Below are 6,070 nucleotides of genomic sequence, written 5' to 3'. Positions count from 1 at the left end.
CCAGCTTATAGGTTAGCCCAGTTTCCCATGCACATCGGCATTTCCCCAGCTCTGTTCACAGAGAAGTTCTATAAGCAGTGACACTCCAGTAGCTATAAGCACACCTACTTCTTGTTTCTTTTTTTTTTAATTGAGGTGAAAAATACGCAAAATTAACCATTTTAGAGCATGCAGTTCAGTGAATTTAGTACCTTCACACTGTTTTACAACCAGTACTTCTATCTAGATCCCAATAATTTTTATTACCCCCAAATAAAACCTTGTACCCATTAAGCAGTCACTCTTCTCATTCTTCCCACTACCCCCAACCCTGAGCAACCGCATTTGTTTTCTGTGTCCATAAATTTACTTATTCTAGACATTTCATATAAATGGAATCATCTAGTGTGTGATCATTTGTATCTGCCCTCTTTCATTGAGCATGTTTTTGAAGTTCACTCATGTGGAAACAGATATTAGTCTTTTATTTTTTAAAAAAACTTTTATTTATTTGAAAGAGTTACAGAGAGAGGTAGAGATAGAGAGGTCTTCCATCTGCTGGTTCACTCCCCAGATGGCTGCAACAGCTGGAGCTGCGCTGATCTGAAGCCAGGAGCCAGGAGCTTCTTCCAGGTCTTCCATGTGGGTGCAGGGGCCCAAGGACTTGGGCCATCTTCTACTGCTATCCCAGGCATAGCAGAGAGCTGGATTGGAAGAGGAGCAGCTGGGACTAGAACCGGTGCCCATATGGGATGCTAGTGCTTCAGGCCAGAGCTTTAACCCACTGCGCCACAGCTCCAGCCCCAGTCTTTGATTTTTTTGTATGGATAACCTTTTTTTGTTTCTTTAGCATATTAATTAATTAATTAATTAGACAGGTAGAGTTATAGACAATGAGAGAGACAGAGAGAAAGGTCCTCCCTTCATTGGTTCATTCCCCAAATGGCCGCCACGGCCAGTGATGCTCCGATCCAAAGCCAGGAGCCACATGCCCCCTCTTGGTCTCCCATGTGGGTACAGGGGCCCAAGCACTTGGGCCATCCTCCACTGCCCTCCTGGGCCAAAGCAGAGAGCTGGACTGGAAGAGGAGCAACCGGTACTAGAACCCGGCGCCCACATGGGATGCCGGCGCTGCAGGTGGAGGATTAACCAAGTGAGCCACGGTGCCAGCCCCAGCATATTGATTTTTAAAAGTTGGGAGAAGATGGCCCAGTGTTGTGGTGCATCAGGTTAAACTGCTGCCTGTGACACAGCACTCCTTATGGCTGCTGGTTCCAGTCCAACTGCTGGACCCAGCTCCCTGCTAATGTGCCTGGGAAAGCAGTGGGACACAGTCCAAGTACCTGGGACCCTGCCACCCACATGGGAGATCCAGATGGAGTCCCCTAGCTTCAGCTTGGCCCAGCCCTGGATGTTTGGAGTGAACCAATGGATGGAAGATCTCTTTCCTGGTCTCTCCCTCTCTGTCACTCTGCCTTTCAAGTAAATAAAATAAATAGACAAAAAAATAAAATAAAAATTGGGAAAAGAAAATAACCATGTTTGCACTTCCTCTGCAACAAGGCTTGCTAACACCCTACAGAATCACCCTTTGGAAATGACTTCACGAGATGTTTGGCGTTGGCAATGGTCAGATGTGGGGAATGTAGCCACTTAATGATAAGTACACTTAATAGCTCTCTATAAAGGGTTGGCTCTTTGGTTATTCTATTAAGGCTGTGTTTTGATTATTGAAACCATAATCGGCTGTATGACATTGTGCCTGTAGTCAACAATGCTATACCGTACACTTAAATCTGTTAAGAGGGGTGGATGCTGTGGTGCAGTGGGTTAAGCTGCCACTTGGGACGCCCACATCCCATATGGGAGCATGGATCAAGTCCTGCCTCTGCTTCCAGCTAATACACACTCAGATGATGGCTCCAGTACTTGGCCTCATGCCATCCAAATAGGAAACCTGGATGGAGGTCCTGGCTCCTGGCTTCGTCCTGGTCCAGTCCCTGCTGTTGCGGGCATTTGGGGAGTGAAACTAGAGGAAGGAAGATCTCTTTTTCTCTCTCTCTGCCTCTCAAATAAAAATAAATAAATAATTTTAAAAATCCATATACAGGGGAGATCTCAAGTAAAGTGTTATAAAATAAATAATAACATTAATAATAATAATACCACCCAAAACCCATTTTCTTCTTGGAAGATCCAGAAGGAAAGTTTAAATGTTTAGTATCCTTTCCTCCTTTTTCTCACTCGGCTCCCATCTCTTCACAGGCCACACTGTAGTCATTATTACTGGCATCCTTCCCAGGGACATCTTTTTACAAGGATGGTGCAGGGGCTGGCATTGTGGCATAGCAGGTAGGGCTGCCGCATGCAGTGCTGGCATCCCATATGGGTGCCGGTTCGAGTCCTGACTGCTCTATTTCCGATCTGGCTCTCTGCTGTAGCCTGGGAAAGCAGTAGAAGACAGCCTGACTCCTTGGGCCCCTGCACCTGTGTGGGAAACCCGGAAGAAGCTCCTGGCTCCTGGCTACAGATTGGCGCAGCACCGGCCTTTGTGGCCATTTGGGGACTGAGCCAGCAGATGGAAGAGCTCTCTCTCTCTCTCTCTCTGCCTCTCCTCTTTCTGTGTAGCTCTGACTTTCAAGTGAGTAAATAAATCTTCAAAAAAAAAATAATAATAATAAGGATGGTGCACTAGTTTCCTGCCTTTTTTTTTTTTTAAGATGTATTTATTTGAAAGCTAAGGTGACAGAAAGAGAGAGATATGTTCCATCTATTATTTCACTCCCCAAATGGCCACAACAGCCAGATCTGGGCCATGCTGAATCCAGGAGCCAGGAACTCCATCAAGGTCTTCAGTGTGGGTGGCAGGGACTCAAGTACTTGAGCCGTCACCTGCGTTTCCCATGTGTATTAGCAGGAAACTGGATTGGAAGTGGAGTGGCTGGGATTTGAACCTGCACTCTGATATGGGGTGCAGGTATCTCAAGCAGAGGCTTAACCTGCTTCACCACAACACCCTGTGCCTCCATCAGCTATGAGCGTTGGCTGGACTCACGGCTTCACTCTTCTCTAGAATTGTCCTCAGCTCCTGTGAGCTGCTTTGCCCACATACACCTGGGAAGTTTGGGCCTCCCCTGCCCCGCCTCTCAGTGGCCCATCGTCCATGAATGATTGATGTGCGGTGCAAAGCCCAGCTGCCTTGCTTCAGTGAGGGGTAAATCTAGTGATGCGTTTCATGCTCCAGAGCTCCCTGGAGGATCAGACCGAGGAAGGACTTAGGTGAGCCCACACCTCTGCTAGGCTTCCTTCCCTGCCCTGTTCCTCACTCTCCTAAGAAACCATTTGCACAGGAATCTCTCGGGCTCTGCATCCAAGGTATCTCTTGGGGGGTGGGCGTGGGGGGAAGTCCTGGCTCCCAGAGGAATTTCCTGCATATCTCATCAGGATACTGAAAATTTCATCAAGAAGACTTTCCAGGCCGGTGCCGTGGCTCACTTGGCTAATTCTCCACCTGCGGCGCTGGCACCCCGGATTCTATTCCTGGTTGGGGCTCCGGCTTCTGTCCTGGTTGCTCCTCTTCTGTAGCAGCCATTTGGGGGGTGAACCAGTGGAATAGGAAGACCTTTCTCTCTGTCTCTCTCTCTCTCTAACTCTGCCTGTCAAAAAAAAAAAAAAAAAAGACTTTCCACACTTGTGCCTTCACACTGGGGCAGTGTATTTAATAATAAGGCAGTCGGACGCTTACTCTGTACCACGCTCTGTGTGTCCATGAGCTCACTGAATCCTCCAAACAACCCGACAAGTACTTATTAACTTGGGGAAGAGGAAGCTGAGGCCCTAAGAGATTGAGTGCTTGCTGGCAGGATGTGCCTGATGTCAAACACTCGGATTTAACCACTTGACTTTACCCTGTAAGATCGAATGCTTCATATGGTCCCCTAGACCGTGGGCCCTCGTACGCATCACAGACACGTTTTTGAGGACTTCCTGTTACTGAAATCTTCCTTGAGTACTTCTGCTTCTCATGCCACGCCTGCCTGAGCTCCCTGGGGGCACATTCTGTGTCCTGAGCCCCTGCCAAAGGCGCAGCTGCAGGCCTCCCTGCCTCCCGCTCCGCAGCGTCTGGGATCCGCACTGCTGAGAACAGCAGCAGGGGAAACAGCTCATCACTTCCCAGAGTTCACAGAAGACACAGCAGGCACTGAAGCAGAGAAGGATGAGACCTGGGCCAAGGAAGAAGGGAAATGGCTCCCAGGGGAGAAGACGACCTGGAGGAGGGAGACTGTCCAGAAGAGGCCGGCAGCGGGACTCCTTTTCAATCATTCCTTTGACAAAATGCTTTTAAAAAAACATCTACTAATTTATTTGGAAGGCAGAGTTAGAGAGGGAGGGAGACAGAGAGATGTTCCACCCGCTGATTCACTCCCCAAATGGCAGCAACGGCCAGGGCTCAGCAAGGCTGGAGCCAGGAGCCTGGAACTCTGTCCAGGTCTCCCACATGGGTGGCAGAGGCCCAAGTACTTGGATCATCTTCTGCTGCCTTCCCAGGCCTGTTAGCAGAGAGCTGTATTGAAGTGAATCAGCTGGGATTTGAACCAGGGCTCAAAAGGGATGCTGGTGTCGCAAGTGGCAGCTTAACCCGCTGTGCCACAACGCCAGCCCCAACAAACTGTTTTTAACCTCCTATAGTGATCTAGGCATTGTTCTAGGACCTGAGGATTTAACAGTGAACAAACCAAAAATTTTGCTTTAGTGGAGCAGGATGGGAATAACAATAACAAAAATAATCATACTAGTGGCTAATATGTTTTGAACATTTACTATCGAGTCAAGCATTTATCTTATCACAACAATCTCAGGCATTTGATACTACTGTTAGGCCATTTTACAGGTGGAGACAGGGAGACATAGTACCCAAGGGACTGGCAAAATTATACAGAGGTAGTGTAGACTCCCCCATCTCCATTGACAGATTTGAAAAAATATGTTCTTGTAAGAAAAAAATTCAAATAATACAGATAAAGCTCAGGTTCCTTTCCCGCCCCCACCCTCACTAGTCTCTGCCCAAGATGCCTTCCCTTACAGTCTTATTCCTGTACGTAGGCTTACTATACTCACATGTACATACACAGTTTTTAAAAATATATTTATTGGGGCTGACGATGTGGCATAGCGGGTAAAGCCACTGCCTGCAGTGCCGCCATCCCATATGGGTGCTGGTTCAAGTCCTGGCTGCTCCACTTTGGATCCAGCTCTCTGCTATGGCCTGGGAAATTAGTAGAAGATGGCCCTAGTCCTTGGGCCTCTGCACCCACATGGGAGACCTGGAAGAAGCTTCTGGCTCCTGGCTTCAGATTGGCCCAGCTCTGGCCGTTGCAACCATTTAGGGGAGTGAATCACTGGATCGAAGATCTCTTTCTCTTTGTCTCTGCCTCTCTGTAATTCTGACTTTCAAATAAATAAATAAATCTTTAAAAATTGCAATATATTTATTTATTTGAAAGAGTTACAGAGAAAGAGGGAGAGAGAGGGATCTTCCATCGTTGGTTCCCTCCCCAAATGAATGCAACAAGGCAGGAGCTAGGAGCTTCTTCCAGGTCTCCCATGTGGGTGCAGAGGTCCAAGCACTTGGGCCATCTTCCTCTGCTTTCCCAGTCACATTAGCAGGAAGTTGGATCTGAAGTAGAGAGCCAGGAACCACTGCACAGTGGGGACCTCACTGGCTAGGCCACACAGCTGGCCACCATACACAGTATTTTTTTTTTAAAGATTTATTTATTTATTTGAAAGTCAGAGCTACACAGAGAGGAGAGGCAGAGAGAGAGAGGGAGAGAGAGAGAGAGGTCTTCCATCTGATGGTTCACTCCCCAATTGGCTGCAACGGCCCGGAGCTGCCCTGACCAAAGCCAGGAGCTTCTTCCGGATCTCCCACGTGGATGCATGGGCCCAAGGACTTGGGCCATCTTCTACTGCTTTCCCAGGCCATAGCAGGGAGCTGGATAGGAAGAGGAGCAGCCGGGACTAGAACCGGCGCCCATATGGGATGCCGGCGCTTCAGGCCAGAGCGTTAACCCGCTGCGCCATAGCGCCG

The sequence above is a fragment of the Lepus europaeus genome, chromosome 19 (genome assembly GCF_033115175.1).
Source record: "Lepus europaeus isolate LE1 chromosome 19, mLepTim1.pri, whole genome shotgun sequence".
Taxonomy (NCBI): domain Eukaryota; kingdom Metazoa; phylum Chordata; class Mammalia; order Lagomorpha; family Leporidae; genus Lepus; species Lepus europaeus.
This window is presented reverse-complemented; position numbering follows the sequence as displayed.